The sequence below is a fragment of the Triticum urartu genome, chromosome 6A (assembly GCF_056163025.1).
Source record: "Triticum urartu cultivar PI428250 chromosome 6A, HENAU_Tu73, whole genome shotgun sequence".
NCBI lineage: Eukaryota > Viridiplantae > Streptophyta > Magnoliopsida > Poales > Poaceae > Triticum > Triticum urartu.
The window spans coordinates 105259318-105285883 of NC_141878.1; the positions used below are offsets into that span (position 1 = coordinate 105259318).

Genomic DNA, 26566 nt, shown 5'->3' on the forward strand with positions numbered 1-26566 from the left:
AGAACGAGACGAGGCTTTTGAGATGCTTATTGAGTACCTCCGGGCTCTGGAGGCAGCCTTCGACAACCTGGTGGACGACTTCGTGGTTGCCCGCATGGACTCAGTCCATGGCTGTGCCGCCAACAGGAGGGAGCTCCTGCACACCGCACCGCCACTGACTTTCGTCTCGTCCTCAGCATCTTATGCACCTACCACTCTCGCCACTGCCCGTCGCCTGCCTTCCACCGAGGAATTCAACCAAGTCATTGCGCCCATTCCAGCCCGCACTGCACCACCCTTTGCGCCCACTCCTGTTCGTGTTGCTCCGCCTCTGGCGCCCGCTCCATCTACTCGGCGCAGCACTCCACGTCTGGAGCCTATTAGTGAGGAGGAGGTCGAGTCCCCAGCCTCTCTGCGCCTCACCCTCGGCAGGGCAAAGGAGATCGTCAACATCTCCGACTGAGTACGCTTAGCCGCCATGCGATGTACCGCTTTGTACGATATGTTTATGTGTACATAAGTTGTGAGAAGTAGCTTGTTTGTGCATCATGTAGGAACTGGGAGAAGTGCACTAGCCTAAATAACATGTCAGGAATATGTACGCATATCCTGAGTGATGTAGTGTATAATTACCGCCTGCGTGTAAGATATGTAATGAGCAGTCCTTCTCCGTGCGCAATCGATCTTTTATCTTGAGTAATCCTGGAGCATTTGATTTATTTCCCATCTTTGTGCATTTATTGATTTTTGCGACTCTTTTCCCTTTCTTATGAGTTTTACAAAATATATCCCCAGAGTGAAAAATGTCTCATCCCTGGACGCGCTCCATGCCAACTCCGCCAGAGGAAAATTATGGCACTCAACCGGGCAACAATTTCACACAGAGACAGTCGAGTCAACAGGACAGTGAAACAGCATTTTCCCAAATGTGCCACCTTTATGAGAAAAGTCAGCAACAACACCAGGAAATGATGAACCAAGTCATCAATATGTGAAATCACCGTGGACAGTATCAGCAGCAATCCAAGTTATCTGAGCTACAGAAGACGCGTCCCCAAACATTTTCTCATACTGACAAACCTCTTGAGGCCGAGGATTGGCTCTGAGACATGGAAAGAAAATTAATTATTGCAAAATGTTCAGACCCCGAGAAAGTACTATATGCCCCGCACTATCTCACAGGAGCAGCTGCATCGTGGTGGGAGAATTTCCTGCACATGCACCCCAACAAAAATGATATAACCTGGGAGGACTTCAAAGAAGGTTTTTGCGGGGCGCGCATTCCTAAAAGTCTTATGAAAATCAAGAAGAGAGAGTTTGATGACCTCAAACAAAGGACCATGACGGTGTCAGAATACAACGGTCAGTTTACTCTATTGTCTCGCTACGCCAACGAAGAGCGTATGACTGAAAGCAAGAAGATGGAGAAATTCCTAGACGGTCTGGCGCCCACGCTTAAATGCCAGCTGGTTGTGCACACTTCCCCAGATTTTAAAACGCTAGTGGATAAGGCCATTACCTTGGAAAATGAGAGACGCAGCTTGGAGGATTTCCGCAAGCGAAAAAGAGACCAGACTACTCTTGCGCGCAACCACCGAAGCAAGACAGATTTTCAGAAAGGTGGGACACACAAACCTACGACAAACGTCTCACGCCCAACCAAGAATTTCCATGCAAGGGACAAGGAGTTCACATATCGCCCAGGCATTACTTGCTACGCTTGTGGAGAGGAAGGGCACTATGCCAAGCAGTGCCCCAAGCCAAGGAACTCGACCCCAAAGCCGAACAACGGTGGCAATAATTCAGCACCCAAGCGAAACAATTTCAACCCCAATAACAACCACAGGAAGGGTCATCTGAACCACGTGACTAAAGAAGAAGCACAGAACGCCCCGGATATCGTACTCGGTACGTTTCCTGTCAACACAATACCTGCCATGGTTTTGTTTGATTCTGGAGCTTCTCACTCATTCATCTCGAAAAGTTTTGCTTTGCAAAATAATTTTTCGATGTTTCCCTTGGAAAAATCCATGATCATCAAGTCCCCTGGGATTCAGCAAGTTACTCAGAGTTACTGCCAAGGTGTGGTTATTGAGTTTGAAGGATTGAAGTTTCACGCCAATCTTATTGTATTAGAAAATAAAGGACTGGATGTCATCCTAGGGATGGATTGGTTAACCACCAACAAAGGTTTTATTGACTGTTTCAACCGGACCGTAATTCTCACCCGCCACCACAGGAAGACAATAAGAGTTTCAGCCAAAGGGAGAAAAATATCCCGGCAACCGAGATTGAACAAGGTGGACGTTTCTGAATTAAGCAAGGTTCCAGTAGTGTGTGAATTTCCAGACGTATTTCCCAAAGAACTACCAGGCATGCCACCAGACCGAGAGATAGAATTCAGCATTGAGCTAGCACCCGGAACCACCCCCATATACAAGAAACCATACAGAATGGCACCATCCGAGTTGGTAGAATTGAAGAAGCAAATAAAAGAATTACTGGACAAAGGATATATTCGAGCCAGCTCCTCACCTTGGGGTTCACCAATTTTATTTGCCAAAAAGAAGGATGGAACACTGAGATTGTGTATAGACTATCGAGCACTTAACATGGTCACAATCAAGAACAAATACCCGATGCCCCGGATAAATGATTTATTTGATCAACTCACTCAGGCCAAGGTATTCTCAAAGATTGACTTAAGGTCGGGATACCATCAGTTAAAAGTACGAACAGAGGATATCCCCAAGACAGCCTTCACCTCCAGATACGGACTGTATGAGTTCACAGTAATGCCATTTGGACTAACGAACGCCCCCGCATATTTTGTTCACCTCATGAACAAAGTATTTATGAAGTTTATGGACAAGTTTGTTGTGGTATTCATCGATGATATTCTGATATACTCCAAGACACCAGAAGAGCACGCGGAACATCTCAGAATTGTGCTAGGAGAACTCAGGAAACATCAATTGTACGCCAAGTTCAGCAAGTGTGAATTTTGGCTAAAACAAGTAGGGTTTCTGGGCCACATACTGACCCAAGAAGGTATTGCCGTAGACCCGAAAAAAGTCAAGCTAATTAGGGACCGACTCAAGGCAGCTCAAAGTCGACAAAAGAGCTATTACGATCAGAAGCACCGTGAAGTCAGCTTTGAACCCGGTGAATATGTGTACCTACGAGTGTCCCCTATGAGGGGCCTGCAACGATTCAAGGTTAAAGGAAAGCTAGCACCAAGATTCATCGGACCATTCTGTATAGTGGCACGAAGAGGCACGGTAGCCTACCAGCTAGAATTACCCGAAGAATTATCCGATGTCCACGACGTGTTCCACGTCTCGCAGTTGAGAAAGTGCGTAAGCAACCCAGAGAAGCAAGTATCCCACGAGAACATTGATGTGCAACCAGACCTCACCTATCGGGAACATCCAGTAAAAATATTAGAGGAGTCTGAAAGGAGGACCCGACAGAAAACCATCAAGTTTTTCAGAGTTCAGTGGAGCAATCACACCGAGAGTGAAGCAACTTGGGAAAGAGAGGATTTTCTTCGGACAGAACACCCACACTTATTTGAGGATCAGCTGAAATCTCGGGAACGAGATTTTTCCTAAGGGGGTAGGTGTTGTGACACTCCAAAAATTTTCACTTGGTTTTCAGCAAAAACTTTGTTGGATTTGAAGAAGGTCATTTAAAATTTTTCTTTCCAAAACCTCTCTCTCAAAAACTTTTTCCTTGGCAAGGACTTTACTTTTTTTGTATCTTCTTCAACTCTGGTGTTTAAATTATGAAAACTTCCTTCTCAAATAAATCCTTGGAATTTATTTATTTCTTTAAAAAGTAATCCTATGAGTTTTGGGACCTCTTTCATTTTGAGACCACACATGGTTTTACCATGCCTCAGGTGGTAAAACCTTCCCAAAACCCGTCCCTCCATTTTGGGCAATCAAAAAATTTCTGTTCCAACAAGTCCAAACCATTTTTGGATTTTATTTCATTTATTTTATCTCCCAAATCAATTCTGTCATTTATTTTGAGCCTAGGTGATTTTCAAAGCAAGTACCTAATTGCCGTTGAGTTTTGATCTCAAAACAACTCCTATGGATAGTCCTTAGCACCTACAACCTAGAACCATCAAGATCCACCCTCCTTCTTTTCAAAATTTTCAAGTTTCAGCCTCTGCAAGTTTGGACCAGATTTGTCAAATTTGGTGAAATTCATATCTTCTCTTCTCCAAAAATTCTACCAAAATTCAGGCAGCCCCCAGATGCAATGAGAGGCCACCCCACCAAAAATCAGCTCAAGGAAAATTCCCCACATGCCAAAATCATTTCGTCGAACACTTGGCCAGCACTGTTACTGTGCACTTTCAGTAAAATTCAGAGTTTCAGAGTTTTACAGTGTCGTTTCTTCGTCAGAGACTTGTCATCGATCAACCGTGCGCCCTGGCGCGTTGCGCTCGGCCTCTCCTCCCTGGCCAGAGCACCGCACACCCTCTTGGACGGGTGCAGGCGTCGGTGGCGGCGAGCATCGCCGGAGTTGGCAGCTTCTGCGGTGGTAACGCCACCCGTGGCGGCCAACAGAAGACAGCGCCAGCTCGCAACGCCGTTCGGCGCCGCCCAACGCTCCCCTGCCCTCCGCGTGGCCTCATGCACGCCAGCGCACCCCGCAGCACCGTCGCCGTGGCCCGGCAAGCACAGGGCACGCTCTCTGCCGCCGACGGGCCCGCGCCGCCCCGTTCCGTCGAAACCCACTCAAGCTCCTAATCCAAGTCGGTTTAGCGTCTGAATGGGACCAGTAGACCTCCACGATGACGCCCAACTCCCTAATCTCCCCCGACCAAGCACTGCGCCGCGGTAACCATCGCCGGAGATCCCCGTTCACGGCCACCGCCTCGGATCGCCTATAAAAAGGGGCCCCGAGCTCGCCCTCGAACACGCACCACCACTGCACCCCACAGACACCCCGCCAGGCCACTAGGAGGACCTCGAGGAGGTCTCCTCCCCCAACTCCGGCCGCCTCGTTCCGCCCCGGCCACCAACTCGATCCACTCCGGTGAGGCCATCCCTGACGCCCAAACCTCGTCAATAGCCTCCTATAGCACCCAGTGAACTAACCCCAGCGTCAATTTGGCCTTCGCAGCCCTCCCCGACGAGATCCCGCTCCACCCGAGCCGCCGTCCGCCGGAGCAAGGGCCGCTGTCGACGTAGAGCTCGCCGGCGACCACCACCACCACCCACCGACGCGGAAGGACACTCTGAGCTCGGAGGTACCACCCGATCCCCCTGCCTCGCCGTGGATCGCCGCCGGCGACCACCGCAGCTCTCGGGCGCCGACGAGCTCTGTTTCTTCCCCGTTTGAAATTTCAAACCTGACGGGTGGGACCCCCCCCCCCCCCGTCAGCCTCTCTTTCTTTTAAACGAAACGTTTTCTGAAAGCGTCTTCTGCCAAAGTACGTCTCCCTTCTGGGCCGGCGTATTCTCAAACGAAACGTCTTCTGTTTTATAAAATGAACCCTGAGAAGTTTCTGTTTCATTCCAGAAAGGTCCCTGGATTAAAACCCTTATAACTTTTAAACAGAAAATGATTTTTGATTGATTCTTTTTCTGTCCTCTTTAAATTTTTGTCTAGTTTTTTTATCATATTTATTTGAAAAATATTTGGAATTTCTTTTGTGCACCTCACGGTATTTACGTTAGCGCGTATGTTTCTTTATACCGTAGATACCGAAGGAGGTGACGGAACCGCGAACTTCACCGAGCTAGGCTCCGACTACTCTGAACCAGGCAAGCATGTTTGAACTTTTGATATGATGAGTGTCTTTGGCATGATTGCATTAAGTAGTTTCATGGCATGTTTATGAGTATATAAATGAATATCATATTACATGCAAAGTTGAGGCAAGTGAGTTTCGGAAATCCATAAGTTGTTGGATATGAGTTTGCATGGCCATGTGATGGCATGGGGATGGGTAAGATGGCAGTGTTGTAGCATGTCAGTCTTATGCCAGACTATTTGACTCCAGTGTCAACATGAATCAGTCCAGTTCCCATCCATTTTCCCTTCCTGTACTACCACATGTTTTCCGCAAGGGATATGGATTAGTAAGTTGCAAACCGCTTTCCTGGTACACACCAAATCGAGAGGCCGTGATGATGGTTCCATGGCCCTGGATTAAAGCCAGTCATCCAATCAGGGAGCATGGGTGTTTCCGGTTGGGACCGAGAGGGGGGCACCCCTTAGAGCGCGCATATATAAATTTGAGAGTTTCGGAAATCCATAAGTTGTTGGATATGAGTTTGCATGGCCATGTGATGGCATGGGGATGGGTAAGATGGCAGTGTTGTAGCATGTCAGTCTTATGCCAGACTATTTGACTCCAGTGTCAACATGAATCAGTCCAGTTCCCATCCATTTTCCCTTCCTGTACTACCACCAGTTTTCCGCAAGGGATATGGATTAGTAAGTTGCAAACCGCTTTCCTGGTACACACCAAATCGAGAGGCCGTGATGATGGTTCCATGGCCCTGGATTAAAGCCAGTCATCCAATCAGGGAGCATGGGTGTTTCCGGTTGGGACCGAGAGGGGGGCACCCCTTAGAGCGCGCATATATAAATTTGATCCCATGCTATTCGAGATTGTGATCTCCCCGTCTCAAAGTTTTTATTGAACGCTGTCTAGGGTGATTCGTGGCATCGTGAGGTGGGACGGGTGTGTACTGGTTAGATGTGTTTCTTCCGAAATACCGTAAACGGAACTAGTCCTTCGTGACTACGGAAATCCGTTGGCTGTGGGAAATTTAGTACAAACTCTGCAGAGTCAAAAATCCTTGAATCATCTTATCCATGTCTAAGTACCGTGTTCAACTTATCTTGTCCAGTGTCAGTCTCAGTGACAGAAACTCTGGTGAACCACATGAGTGTTAAGTCCGGTTAAATGCTTATTCCTGTGGATGGACTAACCCGTTTATTATTATGTGTTGAATATTTCCTATGAGTATTATATCGTTGTGAGCTTAACAGTTATGAATAATGAAATTTAAGCCCTTTCTGCGATGTCGCATAGACGTCCGGCTGTGGCACAATTGTCCTTTACTTTTGATATAAGCCCTTTCTGCGATGTCGCATAGACGTCCGGCTGTGGCACAATTGTCCTTTACTTTTGATATAAGCCCTTTCTGTGATGTCGCTCAGACGTCCGACTGTGGCACGCTTGTTATTTACTTTTCAGTATAAGCCCTTTCTGTGATGTCGCTCAGACGTCCGACTGTGGCACGCCTGTTATTTACTTTTCATTATAAGCCCTTTCTGTGATGTCGCTCCGACGTCCGACTGTGGCACGCATGTCATTTTCTTCTCAATATAAGCCCTTTTCGTGGTGTCGCTTAGACGCCCGACTGCGGCATGATTATTTATTTGTTCACCCTTCGAGGCGTCGCTCCAGACACCCGATCGGCTTTTCAATTATTTTGTTGGGATTTCGGAAAGACTACCGCCCGACTCCTTTTTTTACTTACCATGTTGTTCCAATAATTATTAATTTGAATGTGCAACACCAATTACTAATGACGCATTCATGCATGCATTTGTTATATCTTATGTCCGAACTGTCTTGCGAGTACTTTCAAAGTACTCACCTGGCTTGTTGATTTGGCCAGATGTTGACGAAGGCGATCTCATGGATGAAGAGTTCGATAGCGAGTCCGACGCCTAGAGGAGTCCCAGTCAGTCTCGAGTGATCCTGGATTTGGTTACTGTATTATATCCGCTTCCGCTACCCGAATAAATTCATCGAGCCTCACCTCGATGCTCGATGAGCTGCCAGTTTAGGAGTCATATTATCCACTCTCCACTGTGATATTCCACCACCACTTTTATCTCAAGTCAGTAGTATGCCACCACACCATTGTGTCATATCTGCCATTATGTATAATTATTGGCGTGCTTGTAATAATTTGTTGAGCAGCCTTAGCTCGACCTTGTAATATATTTTATGCTACTGGCTTACTGTATTAAGAATTTTGTCTACCAGTAGGGAGGATTTTTCCTCATACTGGACTCAAAAGATCGGCTTCTCAATAAACATTTTATTGGAAAACCGGTCGTGACAAGCGGCCACCGTCGCCGTCCCCCTCCGCACCCGTATCGCGGCCGTGTTTGCCAAGCATCCCTGCCGCATCCCGTATTCTTTCGTTTCTTGTATTAAATCACAAAACAAGAGATACTCAGGGATACGTGTATCCCCACGCGTCCTGGCGCATCGCCCTGTCATGTGCGCGCCGCGCAGGGGCATGGCGACGCTTTCGAGTTTGGTGGGTCACTGCTCTACCTCTGGCTGCGCCCCCCGGAGTACTGAAGATGACCGCGACAGCGACGATCTTGATTCCGAGGATTGGGATGGCAACAATGATGCTGGTGGGAGAGGGTCCAACTCTGATCGGTCTGATGATGAGGTAGATGATTTTGTATCCCCAGATTGATAATTTAGTATGAATTTAGTATGATTGTACTCCCTCCGTTCCGAATTACTTGTCTTGGATTTGTCTAGATACGGATATATCTAGACTCATTTTAGTGCTAGATACCTCCGTATCTAGACAAATCCAAGACAAGTAATTCGAAACGGAGGGAGTATGTATGATGATATATGTGAAATATTTGCCTTGTTGATCTGTTCAAGTAGTTGTTGGTATGTGTGACAGCCAACATCATATCTGAGACAGAGACGTTCGCTGTCACTCTCAAGAAATAAGTTTTGGATTTTTTTTGGTCTGTTATTCAGCCAGTATTGTCCCACTAACTCAAAATCAGCACCAAAAGAGTTGACATATCTCAGTAATATGGAGTCTGTTTGCTATACAATCAGCTAATTAGTGCAATCATGCAATCGATAGCTTGAGCCACTCTGATGTGCAATCGTGCAATCGAATTAAATTAAGAAAAAATTCCTTATTTGACATTAACTTAAAATCTGCTTCCTTATTAGACACTGCAAAAGTTTTTCTTCCCTATTTGACACAAGTTCTAAATTTTATTTCCTATATGACATTTTCGTCCATTTGAGCCTAAATGACACCTGAAAAGACTCTTTTACCCCTCATGTGGTATGTGTGTGGGGGGCAATAGCGCGCACACGCAGCATCAGTGCGAGGGCAGGAGCACACACGCAGCAACACATACACATGCACCAACACACAACGCACGCGCACACACACGCAACAACACGCGCGCGCGTGCACACACACACGCAGCAACACACATGCACGCGCGCACACACGCAGCAACACACACTTCACGCAGCACACACACATACACACACACGCAGCAGCAGCAGCACACACGTAGGCAGCACATAGGCACACAACCGCACACACACACGCACGCACGTACACACGCAGCAGCAAACACACACGCAGCAGCACACATGCACACACACATGCAGCAGCAGCACACATGTGCGCGTGCACCCACACACGCAACAGCACACGCGCGCACGCACACACATACCACATGAAGGGCAAAATCGTCTTTTCAGGTGTCATTTAGGCTCAAAATGGACGGAAGTGTCGTATAGGGAATAAAATTTAGGACTGGTGTCAAATAGGGAAGAAAAACTTTTCCAGTGTCAAATAAGGAACCAGATTTTAAGACAGTGTCAAATAAAGAATTTTCTCTTAAATTAACTTGAAGATAAAGCAAATATGGCTATCACCAGATGCAGTAATGCCTCTCTCTTGAAATTGTTCATTAGACGAGCATGATTTGATTGAGAAGGCACCTTATGTTAATTTTTTTTACTCTTAGGTATGGATGCCCCTCTCTCTGTATTAGTTGACTCTGACCTACGCATCACAGTCAGCAGGAGATTGTCATCTTAGAAATTCATCTGCCCACAAGGTGCCATGTGGTTTTACTCTAAATGTGAATAAAGAACTGTTTTCTCTTTTAATCTACGAACCTTATGCTGCTCAGAATTCTCCCCTTTTTGGCCCCATCTGTCAGTCAACACCCATCTTCTTCACCACAGATATTTTCGGCTGGAAGTTAGCACCCAGCAAACAAAGGAAGGTCCATTAGAGAACCATTTACGCTTGCATGCTACACAATACCAGAAAAAAACAAGGATTATTACCACAAGAAATCTTTAGACAAATAAATGACCTTTAACTCGTAGCCCTGGGAACACATTTGCGCGACGAAGATGCGCATCTCCTTCTAGTTCGATGCAAGCAGTGGCCGAGGCAGGGGGTGGCCAGCCAGGGCCCGGGCCCTCCCCAACATCCTAATTTCCTTTGTATTATGCATATGAACAGTGACATTTTTTACTGTTGCCTGCAGCCGGCTCTCCCCAACATCAGATTATACGCATTCCTGCCTCCGCCACTGGATGCAAGGACACTGATTTGTGTAATTTTGCAGGCTACAGACAGCTTCATTGATTCCTTTGGACAGAGAAAGAAAGCAAGACTCGTGGAAGAGAGCAATAAGAAGAGGAAACTATATGGAGGTGAAGCACAAGGAAATCGACCTCCTTTTGATGGTAGCCAGGACGACCCAATGCCCCTTCCAAATCCAATGGTCGGGTTTAATCTGCCTAGTGACAGGCTACGGTCAGTTAAGAGAAGGCTTTCAGAGCAAGCTGTTGGACCCCCCTTCTTTTATTATGAGAATGTGGCCTTAGCCCCAAGAGGAGTATGGAGAACTATTTCAAGAACCTTGTATGACATCGAACCAGAATTTGTGGATTCCAAGTACCTTTGTGCAGCTGCCAGGAAACGAGGTTATATACACAATCTACCAATTGATAACAGGTCACCTCTCCTTCCCCTCCGCCCAAAGAATATATTTAAGGCGTTCCCTGATTATGAGAAGTGGTGGCCTTCCTGGGACCCAAGAAGGCAGCTAAACTGCCTGCTGACGAGCGTGGCAAGTGCAAAGCTGATAGAACGGATCGAGTATGCTCTTGCAAGCTCAGGCAGTCTGCCATCTCTAAGTGTTCAGAAGTATGTCGCCGACGAATGTAGGAAATGGAATCTTGTGTGGATTGGAAAGAACAAGGTTGCGCCTTTGGAGCCTCATGAGATGGAGTATCTACTTGGTTTCCCAAGAGACCACACGAGGGGAGTCTCCAAGATGGAGAGGTACAAAGCTCTTGGCAACTCATTTCAAGTGGATGCAGTTGCTTATCACTTGTCAGTGTTGAGGGACATGTTTCGTGATGGTATAAATGTGTTGTCCTTATTCACCGGTATTGGAGGAGGAGAAATAGCTCTGCACAAGCTTGGGGTCCACATGAAGACAGTGGTTTCTGTTGAGATTTCTGAAGTGAACAGGAGGATTTTCAGAGGTTGGTGGAATCAGAGTCAAACGGGTGGCAGTCTGATTGAGATTCCAGACGTGGAGACTCTCACTAATGATACCATCAAGTCATTACCAGACGTGGAGACTCTCACTAATGATACCATCAAGTCATTAACTAACTAAAACCTCTCAAAAAAAGTCATTAACTAAAAGATTGGGGGGATTTGACTTGATAATTGGAGGCAGCCCATGCAACAATCTTACCGGCAGCAACCGTCACCATCGCGATGGTTTACAGGGCGAGCAATCTGCTCTTTTCTATGAGTACTCGAGAATACTGAATGCTGTCAAGTCCGTTATGGCGAGGATGTAGCCTATCCGTTGTAGTGGCTGTTTGTTCATTTAGTGTTTATCCCTAGAAACTGAATGTTCAAATTTATACAGAGCTGATGTGGAGGAGGTTTATCTGGGAGTCACATCTAGCATATGATTTATTGTTGCTAACTAATTTACAACCTGTTCTTTTTTATTGAAAGAAAGTCTACAGTAGTCCCCCTTAAACTGTTACCGGAGTCTAATTTCAATTGCCAACTGTTTACTTGACATCGCCAACTGAAAAAAAGTTACTACTGAATCAACAATGCGTGTGAGTTTGGGATGATGAATGCCTACATAAAGATGTGATTTGATTGTTTAAGTGATGACAGATTGCCGTATTTTAAGTGATGAGTACTTTATAGTGATGATACACCTGCATTGTTACTCTTGTTATGTAAATCTGCAGTTCTGTACATAAGTTACCTATATGACAACATTTTGAGATTCTTGGTGTGTTGCCTGTGAGCTCTATCATTACCTTGGCTTCTTTGAAGTATCTTTAAATGGATTTCGTTTCGGTAATGTTCCCTGGCGAACATTCACTAGAAACAGGTGGCATCTCGAATGTTTTTAATGGCATTTTAGTTGTGTGTGGGATGGCAGTTTCTTCAGACCGACATGGCATTTTCTGTAAAGATGGTATCATTAGTGAGAGTCTCCACGTCTGGAATCTCAATCAGACTGCCACCCGTTTGACTCTGATTCCACCAACCTCTGAAAATCCTCCTGTTCACTTCAGAAATCTCAACAGAAACCACTGTCTTCATGTGGACCCCAAGCTTGTGCAGAGCTACTTCTCCTCCTCCAATACCGGTGAATAAGGACAACACATTTATACCATCAGGAAACATGTCCCTCAACACTGACAAGTGATAAGCAACTGCATCCACTTGAAATGAGTTGCCAAGAGCTTTGTACCTCTCCATCTTGGAGACTCCCCTCGTGTGGTCTCTTGGGAAACCAAGTAGATACTCCATCTCATGAGGCTCCAAAGGCGCAACCTTGTTCTTTCCAATCCACACAAGTGTAACACTCCGGATGTAATTTACCCAATATGTACTCCAACTCTTGCCGTTTCCGGCGTTAAGTTATTTTATTTTCTCGGGTTCGGGTTTTTGTCTCCGTGTGTTGTTGTCATTGTCATGCATCTCATATCATGTCATCATGTGCATTGCATTTGCATACGTGTTCATCTCATGCATTCGAGCATTTTCCCCGTTGTCCGTTTTGCATTCCGGCGCTTCGTTCTCCTCCGGTGGTCATTTCTACCTTTTTTTTCGTGTGTGGGGATTAAACATTTCCGGATTGGACCAATACTTGCCAATAGGCCTTGGTTTACTACCGGTAGACCGCCTGTCAAGTTTCGTACCATTTGGACTTCGTTTGATACTCCAACGGTTAACCGAGGTACTGAAAAGGCCTCGTGTGTGTTGCAGCCCAACACCCCTCCATTTTGGCCCAAAACCCACCAAAACCCTCTCCATCATCTAGAGCGTTCGATCACGATCGCGTGGCCGAAAACCGCACCTCATTTGGACACTCCTAGCTCCCTCTACCTCTATATAAAGACACCCCCAAAAATCTCCTTCTCCTTCCCCCGAAAACCTTGATCCAAATCATCATCGCCGCCCGCCGGGCAAACCCCCCCCCCCCCCCCCCCCCCGCCGACGGACATGTCCGGTCCGCCCCGCCGCCGCCACGTGGCGCTGCCATTCGTCCGCCCGGGCGCCCACATCGTCGCCGACCCCGCGGGCCTGCGAGCCCGTGCGGGGCCCTCCCGGGCCCATCGACCAGTGCCGCCCCGCGCCTCCTCTTCTCCGACGCCGTCCGCCGCGTACACCGTCGCCGGCCGGACCTCGCCCCGGCCGCCGGAGCCGGTCGCCAGCGCCGCCCCGCGCCCCTCGCCGCCATCGCCGGCCGGAGCGCCACCCTCGCCGGATCGGGACGAGAGGGGGCCGGATCCGCCCCTTCCCGGCCTTCCCCTCGACTTCCCTCGCCGGAGCCGCCGTCACCTCGCCGGAGTTCTGCCTCGGTTCGCGCACCGGCGTGAAACCCTAGATCTGAGAAGGGTTGACCTCATATTTCTTCCCAAGTCCCTAATTATTTTGGCTATGTTCATCATGTTGTATCTCCTCATCCATAGATCCGTTTTGGGCATGTAGCATATCAAAATGTTCGTCTCAAAGAGCACATCATTTCATATCATTGCATCATTTTCATTTGAGTTCATCTTGATGCCCGAAATGCTGTTAGAAGAATGCTATTTGAGATAATTGTCAGATCTGCTGCTCCAATTAGATATTTGTCATTTTTGCCATGATTATTATGTGCATGATATGCCCCTGAGCTCTTCATGAGTTTTGTTATATGTTTTTCCATCTATCCAGAAGCGCAACCCATGTATTTTTGTGATGTGTGTGGTGACTAGCACAAGCTTGCAAAGTGGAGCATTCGTTAATGCTGATTTCAGGGACTTAGCATTTCCACTAAGTCCTTGGACTGTTTATCTCATTATGCCATATGTTCATGTTGATTCCTAGTGATCCGTGCCTCTTTTGAGGATGATCAGTAAGGATGTTTTGTTAATCTTGTAGTGCTCTATCCATCCATGTCTTTGTTTGCAATTATGGAGCACCCTAGCTTGAGTTAATCGAGCTCTACTTTTGTCATTTTGTGAATCTGGGCAGATTGTCTACTTGTTAGCAATTTTGCCGAGGATGTTGTAGTTGATCCGTGCATGCTATGTTATTGTTCTTGCCATGTCTAGCTTGTATTTTGTGTATTCTTGATGGGTGTATGCTTAGATTGTCATGACTTGCTCTGTAGTGAGTGCATCGAGCTCGTAAACATGCGTACTTGATATCTGTTTCAGCATGCTCCAGTTTTCACTAAGTCTGAGAACTGATTATGTTTTTGCCATGTTCACATGCTTGCAAATGTATTTTCCGATCCCTTTTGGCTCAAGGTCACTAAGGGACTTTTGTTAAGCTATTTGAGTAGCTCCATGCCATGCTTTACTTTTCCATGTTCAGGTCCTGTAGCATATAGTTTTCATGCTTCAAAGTGTGCTATCTGATCTGAAATTCCAGACAAGTGTTAATTTCACTAAGTCTGAAATCTGTTTACCAAATGCATTTTTGCCATGCTTGTTTGAACCTGTTAATGGATGAATTGGCCGTAGCTCAGTGCTAGTATTTTGTTAAGCATCATGAATGGATCCCTTCCATGTATTTTGATGCCATATTTGGGTGCTGTAGCATGTTCATCTTGTTGCATTTAGATGACTACTTGCTGTAAATCGCAGAACGTGGTCATATCTGAATTGCTTGCCATTTCCAAACCAACTCTGATTCCGGCGTTCTTTATATCGTTTTCAAGCGATTTCATCTCACCTTTCCAGTGGCACACTTGGATTTTCAAGTTGAGGCCAGGTTCATGCATTCCTTGTCAAATCTTGCATATGCATCCCATATCGCATCCCGCATAGCATACCATCTTTGCATCATGTTGTTTGAGTTTGCACGTGGTTGATTGTGTCCTTGTTGCTTGTTTGTCTTGTTTGGGTAGAGCCGGGAGACGAGTTCGCTAACGAGGAGCCCGTTGAGTTTGCTTTCGAGGATCCAGTCAACTCTGACAACTTTGTAGGCAAGATGATCATACCCTCGAAATCACTACTATCTTTGCTTTGCTAGATGCTCGCTCATTTGCTATGCCTATGCTACGATGCCTACCACTTGCTTATTATGCCTCCCAAATTTCCATGTCAAACCTCTAACCCACCATGTCCTAGCAAACCGTTGATTGGCTATGTTACCGCTTTGCTCAGCCCCTCTTATAGCGTTGCTAGTTGCAGGTGAAGATTGGAGACCGTTCCTTGTTGGAACATTATTTACTTGTTGGGATATCATTATATTGCCTTGTTATCTTAATGCATCTATATACTTGGTAAAGGGTGGAAGGCTCGGCCTCTCGCCTACTGTTTTGTTCCACTCTTGCCGCCCTAGTTTCCGTCATATCGGTGTTATGTTCCCGGATTTTGCGTTCCTTACGCGGTTGGGTTATAATGGGAACCCCTTGATAGTTCGCCTTGATTAAAGCTTTTCCAGCAATGCCCAACCTTGTTTTTACCATTTGCCACCTAGCCTCTTTTTCCTTGGGTTTCCGGAGCCCGAGGGTCATCTTATTTAAACCCCCCGGGCCAGTGCTCCTCTGAGTGTTGGTCCGAACTAGAGTCCTGTGCAGCGCCCCCTCGGGGAAAAACGAGGTTTGGTTTTAGTTGTATGGAGAGCTCATCTGAGTGTGCCCTGAGAACGAGATATGTGCAGCTCCTATCGGGATTTGTCGGCACATTCGGGCGGTGTTGCTGGTTTTGTTTTAACTTGTCGAAGTGTCTTGAAGAACCGAGATACCGAGTCTGATCGGAACGTCTCGGGAGGAGGTCTATTCCTTCGTTGACCGTGAGAGCTTGTCATGGGCTAAGTTGGGACTCCGCTGCAGGGATTTGAACTTTCGAAAGCCGTGCCCGCGGTTATGGGCAGATGGGAATTTGTTAATGTCCGGTTGTAGATAACTTGAACCTTAACTTAATTAAAATGAATCAACAGTGTGAGTTACCGTGATGGTCTCTTCTCGGCGGAGTCCGGGAAGTGAACACGGTGTTGGAGTAATGCTTGCCGCAGGATGCCCTCTAGTTACTCGCTCGCGCTTTGCCTTCTATTCTCGCTCTCTTTTGCGAACAGGATAGCCACCATATATGCTAGTCGCTTGCTGCAGCTCCACATATATTATACCTTGCCTTACCTATTAAGCTTAAATAGTCTTGATCGCGAGGGTGCGAGATTGCTGAGTCCCTGTGGCTCACAGATTACTTCCAAACCAGATGCAGGGCCAGATGACTCCGTTCCAGATGACGCGCTTGAGCTCAAGTGGGAGTTCGACGAGGACTCACGCCGATACTACGTGTCTTTCCCTGATGATCAGTAGTGGTGCCCAGTTGGGGTGATCGGGACAGTGTCGCATGTTGGGTTATCTTTTATTTTGGCGTCGTAGTCGGGCCATGAGTGTTTGAATGTTGTAATGCTATTTATGTACTTTGATTGACGTGGCGAGTGTAAGCCAACTATGTATCTCCCCTTTTATTATCTATATTACATGGGATGTTGTGAAGATTGCCTAACTTGCGACATTGCTTTCAATGCGGTTATGCCTCTAAGTCGTGCCTCGTGTAACGCCCCGAGACCGATGTGCCAGGTGTCGTTCAGTTATTCGCTGGTGTTGCCTTGTCATTGCTTGCGTGTCATGCATTGCATATCATGTCATCACGCGCATTTCATTTGCATATGTGTTCGTCTCATGCGTCCGAGCTTTTTCCCCGTTGTGCGTTTTGCATTCCGGCGCTTCGTTCTCCTCCGGTGGTCATTTCTACCTTTCTTTCTTGTGTGGGGATTAAACATTTCCGGATTGGACCGAGACTTGTCATGCGGCCTTGGTTTACTACCGGTAGACCGCCTGTCAAGTTTCGTACCATTTGGACTTCGTTTGATACTCCAACGGTTAACCGAGGGACCGAGAAGGCCTCGTGTGTGTTGCAGCCCAACACCCTTTCAATTTGGCCCAAAACCCACCTAACTCTGCTCCATCATCTCGGTCGTTCGATCACGATCGCGTGGCCGAAAACCGCACCTCATTTGGACTCTCCTAGCTCCCTCTACCTATAAAAGAGCACCCCTCCCCGAAATTTCGGATCATTTCGCAGTCTAAACCCTAGATCCACTCCTCCCCGCGCATCCGGACGCGTCCTCGCCGCGCCGGACATGTCCAACCCGCCGGACACCTCACTCCATCCAATCAGAAGGCGCCACGTCAGCTCCGCCGCCCCTATTCTCCACTCAGGCGCCGCCACTTGTCACCTCCGCCTCTCTCCACCGCGCGGGCCCGCGGCGCCCATAGCCGGCCCGCCCGAGCCCGGATCTCCGCCGCCGCCCGCAGGCACCCTGCGCCTCCTTGCTCCACGCCCGCCGCCGGCCGCCGCCATGTCCTCGCTCCGGCCGCCGCCTTCGAGCCGTCGCTGCCGCCAAGCGCCACCGTCGCCGCCTCCCCACGCAGTGCCCTGCCCGAGCTTCGTCCGGCTCGCCGGCGCCCGGATCCGACACCGGCCGGCCGGATCTGCGTCTCCCCGGCCGGATCCACCCCATCTCGCTCCCGCCGGCGACCTTCCGCCCGGTCCCGGCCACCTCTGACGCCGGCCATGGCCGCACCCCCCCTGCTTCGTCCCGATCGGGATCAGGAGAGCCCCGATCTGCTCCCTCCGTTGACCGCGCCCGCGTGGGCCGGCCCAATCGTCCTCGCCGGCCCAACGCAGCCCCCGCCTCGGCCTGCCTCCTCTCCAGCGAACCGGGCCAAGGCCCACTGGGTGAGCCGACCCCCAGCGCCCCCCTCCTCTTGTTTTTTTTACTCTTGTTGGGCTGCCCAGTGCACTGTTCAGATTCAGCCCGATCATGTTTTTTTTCTCATTCTGTGAATTTGTCTATTATTCCAGGGATTGCCAGTTTTACAGATTAGACCCTCATGTTCATGCATTTAATAACTCATGAACCGTGCATCGGATTAAAATGTTTTATATATAAAACTTGCTCAGAATTTTGTGTAGTTTAATAATATCCAACTTTCAGCTATGTTTAAAATAATTAAAGTGTTGTTTGCATTAATTTGCTCCTATGCCATGTTAAAATGATTTAATTCATATCCAAATAACCGTAGCTCCAAATTTAATAAACTTTATATGTAAATGGGGTAGAAAAATGCCTAGTTTAACATGGTGCACTCATCTTGCATGCTTAACAACTCTAAAATAATGTTTAGGGCAGAACAGTACCAAACCTTAAATTATGCATATGAGGATTTTCCGGATTTGTTATTCGTTGCTCCCGGCCTCATTTAAACTTGTCTAGATAGGTAGTTTTGTTGTGCTTCACCTCTTGCCATGTTAATCAACATTTAATATTGTTGGGGTAAATAAACGAGAGAGAACTAAATAATTGATGTGGTGTTTTGTCAATATGCATCCCGATGCATATTGAGCTCCACTTAATTTGTAGGATTGCTTGTGCACTTTGCCATGCCATGCTTCATTAAACCGGACATGCATCATACTTGGTTGTGCATCATGCCATATTTATGTGGTGGTTGTTTACTATGTTGTTTGCTTCTTTCCGGTGTGCTTCTTCGGGTTGTTTTCCGGTAACGTCGTGTTGTGAGGATCCGTTCATCTACGTCCGTTTGACTTCTTCATGGACTCGTTCTTCTTCCTTGCGGGATCTCAGGCAAGATGACCACACCCTTGAAATCACTACTATCTTTGCTATGCTAGATGCTCGCTCTTTTGCTATGCCAATGCTACGATGCCTACCTTTTGCTTGTCAGCCTCCCAAATTGCCATGTCAAACCTCTAACCCACCATGTCCTAGCAAACCGTTGTTTGGCTATGTTACCGCTTTGCTCAGCCCCTCTTATAGCGTTGTTAGTTGCAGGTGAAGATTGAAGTTTGTTCCTTGTTGGAACATGGAGATGTTGTTCCTTGTTGGAATATTTATTTACTTGTTGGGATATCACCATATATCTTATTTACTTAATGCATCTATATACTTGGTAAAGGGTGGAAGGCTCGGCCTTATGCCTGGTGTTTTGTTCCACTCTTGCCGCCCTAGTTTCCGTCATATCGGTGTTATGTTCCCAGATTTTGCGTCCCTTACGCGGTTGGGCTATTATGGGAACCCCTTGACAGTTCGCCTTAAGTAAAGCTCCTCCAGCAATGCCCAACATTGGTTTTACCATTTGCCACCTAGCCCTTTTTCTTTTCCCTTGGGAGTCGCGCTCCTGAGGGTCATCATTATTTTACCCCCCCGGGCCAGTGCTCCTCTGAGTGTTGGTCCAACTGAGCGATGTCCGAGGCTACCAGGGGCAACCCTGGGCTGGCTTACCCGACGTCTGGCTCATCTGAGTGTGCCCTGAGAAAGAGATATGTGCAGCTCCTATCGGGATTTGTCGGCACATTCGGGCGGTGTTGCTGGTTTACTTTTACCCTGTCAAAATGTCTTGTTGTACCGGGATACCGAGTCTGATCGGAACGTCTCGGGTGGAGGTCTATTCCTTCGTTGACCGTGAGAGCTTGTGATGGGCTAAGTTGGGACACCCCTGCAGGGATTTGAACTTTCGAAAGCCGTGCCCGCAGTTATGGGCAGATGGGAATTTTGTTAACGTCCGGTTGTAGAAAACCTGAACTTGAACCTTAATTTAATTAAAATGAATCAACCGCGTGTGTAACCGTGATGGTCTCTTTCCGGCGGTGTCCGGAAAGTGAACACGGTTGTTGGAGTTATGCTTGACGTAGGTAGTCCAGGATCACTTCTTGATCATACTTTTATCGACCGTGCTTTGCCTTCTCTTCTCGCTCTCATTTGCGTAAGTTAGCCACCATATATGCTAGTCGCTTGCTGCAGCTCCACCTCATACCTTTACTTCACCCATAAGCTTATATAGTCTTGATCGCGAGGGTGCGAGATTGCTGAGTCCCCGTGGCTCACAGATACTTCCAAAACCAGCTTGCAGGTGCCGATGAGTCCGTGCAGATGACGCAACCAAGCTCAGGAGGAGCTCGATGAAGATCTTGTCCTTTGTGTGGTTTCGTTCTAGTTGATCAGTAGTGGAGCCCAGTTGGGGTCGATCGGGGACCTTTGTCGCATTTGGGGTTCTTCTTTTATTTTGGTTCCGTAGTCAGACCATGAGTGTATTTGATTGATGTAATGTTTATTCATGTAATTGTGTGAAGTGGCGATTGTAAGCCAACTATGTATCTCTTTCCCTTATGTATTGCATGGGTTGTGTGAAGATTACCTCACTTGCGACATATGCCTTCAATGCGATTATGTCTCTAAGTCGTGCCTCGACACGTGGGAGCTATAGTCGCATCGAGGGTGTTACACCTCGACACGTGGGAGATATAGCCGCATCGAGGGCGTTACAAGTTGGTATCAGAGCCGACCCTCGCGGTTACACGGATGGTTGTGGACAGGTGCGTGGTCATGTTGTTCATGACGTTTGTGACCCGTCATGGCACACGACATGGCACATATACTGGACTGGAAGCACAGACGTATGTGCCAAGAGGGAACGTTCCTGTGGCCCAACGAGGACGTTGGTTCCTCTGAGTGGGGGTGTATGTGATGGCCTGGCTTATTAAGGATGATAGACTACTCATATCAATAAGGAATTCCTTCTTTTCTGGTAGCCCATTCGGACAGAACTCCAAAGTTAAGCGTGCTCAGCTTGGAGTAGTGTCAGGATAGGTGACCGACCGGGAAGTTGCTCCCGGGTGCGCATGAGTGAGGACAAATTGCGCAGAAAAGACTAGTATTGATCTGTGGGGTCAGTCTAGATCCCGCCAGGAGTAACGACCACCGGTGGGTGTGTCCGGAGCGTTATAAGGAGTTCCATTTCCTGCATTCGTCGGCGATATACTTCTGAACACTTAGAGATGGCAAACTGCCTGAGCTTGCAAGAGCATACTCGATCCGTTCTGTCAGCTTTGCACTTGCCACGCTCGTCAGCAGGCAGTTTAGCTGCCTTCTTGGGTCCCAGGAAGGCCACCACTTCTCATAATCAGGGAACGCCTTAAATATATTCTTTGGGGGGGGAGGAGAGGTGACCTGTTATCAATTGGTAGATTGTGTATATAACCTCGTTTCCTGGCAGCTGCACAAAGGTACTTGGAATCCACAAATTCTGGTTCAATGTCATACAAGGAGTCTAGATCCCGTCAGGAGTAACGACCACCGGTGGGTGTGTCCGGAGCGTTACAAGGAGTTCCATTTCCTGCATTCGTCGGCGACATACTTCTGAACACTTAGAGATGGCAAACTGCCTGAGCTTGCAAGAGCATACTCGATCCGTTCTGTCAGCTTTGCACTTGCCACGCTCGTCAGCAGGCAGTTTAGCTGCCTTCTTGGGTCCCAGGAAGGCCACCACTTCTCATAATCAGGGAACGCCTTAAATATATTCTTTGGGGGGGGAGGAGAGGTGACCTGTTATCAATTGGTAGATTGTGTATATAACCTCGTTTCCTGGCAGCTGCACAAAGGTACTTGGAATCCACAAATTCTGGTTCAATGTCATACAAGGTTCTTGAAATAGTTCTCCATACTCCTCTTGGGGCTAAGGCCACATTCTCATAATAAAAGAAGGGGGGTCCAAGCTTGCTCTAAAAGCCTTCTCTTAACTGACCATAGCCTGTCACTAGGCAGATTAAACCCGATCATTGGATTTGGAAGGGGCATTGGGTCGTCCTGGCTACCATCAAAAGGAGGTTGATTTCCTTGTGCTTCACCTCCATATAGTTTCCTCTTCTTATTGCTCTCTTCCATGAGTCTCGCTTTCTTTCTTTGTCCAAAGGAATCAATGAAACTGTCTGTAGCCGGCAAAATTACACAAATCAGTGTCCTTGCATCCAGTGGCGGAGGCAGGAATGCGTATAATCTGATGTTGGGGAGGGCCGGCTACAAGCAATAGTAAAAAAATGTCACTGTTCATATGCATAATACAAAGGAAATTAGGATGTTGGGGAGGGCCCGGGCCCTGGCTGGCCACCCTGCCTCTGCCACTGCTTGCATCGAACTAGAAGGAGATGCATATCTTCGTCGCGCAAATGTGTTCCCAGGGCTATGAGTTAAAGGTCATTTATTTGTCTAAAGATTTCTTGTGGTAACAATCCTTGTTTTTTTCTGGTATTGTGTAGCATGCAAGCGTAAATGGTTCTCTAATGGACCTTCCTTTGTTTGCTGGGTGCTAACTTCCAGCCGAAAATATCTGTGTGGTGAAGAAGATGGGTGTTGACTGACAGATGGGGCCAAAAAGGGGAGAATTCTGAGCAGCATAAGGTTTGTAGATTAAAAGAGAAAACATTTCTTTATTCACATTTAGAGTAAAACCACATGGCACCTTGTGGGCAGATGAATTTCTAAGATGACAATCTCCTGCTGACTGTGATGCATAGGTCAGAGTCAACTAATACAGAGAGAGGGGCATCCATACCTAAGAGTAAAAAAAATTAACATAAGGTGCCTTCTCAATCAAATCATGCTCGTCTAATGAACAATTTCAAGAGAGAGGCATTACTACATCTGGTGATAGCCATATTTGCTTTATCTTCAGGTTAATTTAATTCGATTGCACGATTGCACATCAGAGTAGCTCAAGCTATCGATTGCATGATTGCACTAATTAGCTGATTGTATAGCAAACAGACTCCATATTACTGAGATATGTCAACTCTTTTGGTGCTGATTTTGAGTTAGTGGGACAATACTGGCTGAATAACAGACCAAAAAAATCCAAAACTTATTTCTTGAGAGTGACAGCGAACGTCTCTGTCTCAGATATCATGTTGGCTGTCACACATACCAACGACTACTTGAACAGATCAACAAGGCAAATATTTCACATATATCATCATACATACAATCATACTAAATTATCAATCTGGGGATACAGAATCATCTACCTCATCATCAGACCGATCAGAGTTGGACCCTCTCCCACTAGCATCATTGTTGCCATCCCAATCCTCGAAATCAAGATCGTCGCTATCGCGGTCATCTTCAGTACTCCGAGGGGCGCAGCCAGAGGTAGAGCAGTGACCCACCAAACTCGAAAGCGTCGCCATGCCCCTGCGCGGCGCGCACACGACAGGGCGATGTGCCAGGACGCGTGGGGATATGCATATCCCTGAGTATCTCTTGTTTTGTGATTTAGGCCCTGTTTGTTTCATAAGTCATATGACTTTTTTAAGTCCCAACTTATAAGTCATAAGTCCCTACCTGTTTGTTTACATCGACTTATAAGTCCCAAGTCCCTACCTGTTTGTTTACATCGACTTATAAGTTGATAAAACACTTGTTCACATAACCCTTGTTCATACAAATGAATTACAGAATAGTGACAACCGAAATAACACTTGTTCATACAAATGATTAACATTTGTTCATAAGAACCAAAATAAGAGAGAGTACATAACAACCGAGATAAAAGAAATTACATAAGAGAACAACACTTGTTCTGTGACGCCCCCAATTTGACCGTACACGTTTGAACAACACTTGTTCTGTGACGCCCCCAATTTGACTGTACACTAATCATACACGCAAACGTGTACGACCAAGATCAGGGACTCACAGGAAGATATCACAACACGACTCTACAAATAAAAATAAGTCATACAAGCATCATATTACAAGCCAGGGGCCTCGAGGGCTCGAATACAAGAACTCGATCATAGACGAGTCAGCGGAAGCAACAATATCTGAGTACAGACATAAGTTAAACAAGTTTGCCTTAAGAAGGCTAGCACAAACTGGGATACAGACCGAAAGAGGCGCATGCCTCCTGCCTGGGATCCTCCTAAACTACTCCTGGTCGTCGTCAGCGGCCTACACGTAGTAGTAGGCACCTCCAGAGTAGTAGGAGTCGTCGTCAACAGTGGCGTCTGGCTCCTGGACTCCATCGTCTGGTCGCAGCAATCAGGTATAGGAAGGGGGAAAAGAGGGAAGAAAGCAACCGTGAGTACTCATCCAAAGTAGTCGCAAGCAAGGAGCTACACTACATATTTATGCATTGGTATCAAATGGAAAAGGGGTATCATATGTGGACTGAACTGCAGAATGCCGGAATAAGAGGGGGATAGCTAGTCCTGTCGAAGACTACGCTTCTGGCCACCTCCATCTTGCAGCATGTAGAAGAGAGTAGATGGTAAGTTCACCCAATATCATCGCATAGCATAATCCTACCCGGCGATCCTCTCCTCGTCGCCCTGTTAGAGAGCGATCACCGGGTTATATCTGGCACTTGGAAGGGTGTGTTTTATTTAGTATCCGGTTCTAGTTGTCATAAGGTCAAGGTACAACTCCAAGTCGTCTGTTACCGAAGATCACAACTATTCGAATAGATTAACTTCCCTGCAGGGGTGCACCACATTTCCCAAGACGCTCGATCCCCTTTGTCCGGACACACTTTTCTGGGTCATGCCCGGCCTCGGAAGATCAACACGTCGCAGCCCTACCTAAGCACAACAGAGAGGTCAGCACGCCGGTCTAAATCCTATGCGCGCAGGGGTCTGGGCCCATTGCACACCTGCATGTTGCGTACGCGGCCGGAGAGCAGACCTAGCAACCTCCATTACAAAGGAAGTTGTGTTACGTGGTCCAACCCGGCACGCGCCGCTCAGTCGCTGACGTCACGAAGGCTTCGGCTGATACCACGACATCGAGTGCCCATAACTGTCCCCGCGTAGATGGTTAGTGCGTATAGGCCAGTAGCCAGACTCAGATAAAATACCAAGATCTTGTTAAGCGTGTTAAGTATCCGCGAACGCCGATCAAGGCCAGGCCCACCTCTCTCCTAGGTGGTCTCAACCTGCCCTGTCGCTCCGCCACAAAGTAACAGTCGGGGGCCGTCGGGAACCCAGGCCCACCTCTACCGGGATGGAGCCACCTGCCCCTTCAGCCCCCATCTCCGAACAGTATCATAAGTAATGTGACAGTATAAAGTATATAGCATATGCCCGTGATCACCTCCCGAGTGATCACGGCCCAGTAGTATATCATGGCAGACGGACAAGAGTGTAGGGCCATTGATGGAACACTAGCATCCTATACTAAGCAGTATGATAGCAGGTAAGGATAACAACTGTAGCAACAATGACAGGCTATGCATCAGAATAGGATTAACAGAAAGCAGTAACATGCTACACTACTCTAATGCAAGCAGTATAGAGAAGAGTAGGCGATATCTGATGATCAAAGGGGGGGCTTGCCTGGTTTCTCTGGCAAGGAGGGGTCGTCGGTGATGTAGTCGTACTCAGTGGCATCAACGCCGATCTCGAGGTCTACCAGAGAAGAAGAGGGGGGAAGAAACAGTAAATACTGAGCAAACAAAGCATCACAAAATATAACAAGGCAATACGCGGTGCTAGGTATGCCCTAACGCGGTAGGAGGTGATACCGACGAAGGGGGGGACATCCAGGAAAGTATCCCGGTGTTTCGCGTTTTCGGACAGATGAACCGGAGGGGAAAATTGCGTTTTTGCTATGCTAGGGATGTGTGGCGGACGAACGTGCTGCGTATCCGGATTCGTCTCGTCGTTCTGAGCAACTTTCATGTATAAAACTTTTTCATCCGAGTTGCAGATTATTTTTTATGATTTTTCAAAGATTTAAACAATATTCTGAAATTGTTTTAATTCGAAATTAAATAACAAATTGCTACGTGTACCCAACTCTGTGTACACAGAGTGTACATAGAGGTTGACAATGGGCCAGGGAGGGTTCAGTCAGCAGAGTTGACCCAGTCAACATTTGACTGGTCAAAAGGTGAATAGTAAAGGCGGATCCCGACTGTCATAGATTAGGCACTTTTAATTTAATCTATCATTTTAATTTACAACAAGGGCCACATGTCAGCGAGATTAACTAAAAGTTAATTAGTTCTATTAAATTTCTAAGTAGATTTATCTAATCTAAACAGGGGCCCCACTTGTCATTGGCTAGCAATTAAACTAACTAGAAACTATCCCCTAAGCTAATTTGTACGGGTCGGCCAGTGGTGGCTGTATACACACACAATGCTAAGTGTAAGAGAAGATGGCCCAGTTGGGGTCGATCGGGGACCTTTGTCGCATTTGGGGTTCTTCTTTTATTTTGGTTCCGTAGTCAGACCATGAGTGTATTTGATTGATGTAATGTTTATTCATGTAATTGTGTGAAGTGGCGATTGTAAGCCAACTATGTATCTCTTTCCCTTATGTATTGCATGGGTTGTGTGAAGATTACCTCACTTGCGACATATGCCTTCAATGCGATTA

General features: G+C 47.2%; 2 pseudogenes; one reads left to right on the top strand and one right to left on the bottom strand.

The window, feature by feature from the left end:
• The first annotated feature begins 8102 nt into the window (after window positions 1-8102).
• On the top strand, window positions 8103-11653 carry LOC125515263 (DNA (cytosine-5)-methyltransferase DRM2-like; annotated as a pseudogene).
• Window positions 11654-12266: 613 nt separating this feature from the next.
• LOC147964262 (DNA (cytosine-5)-methyltransferase DRM2-like) lies at window positions 12267-22864 on the bottom strand (annotated as a pseudogene).
• Window positions 22865-26566: the final 3702 nt, after the last annotated feature.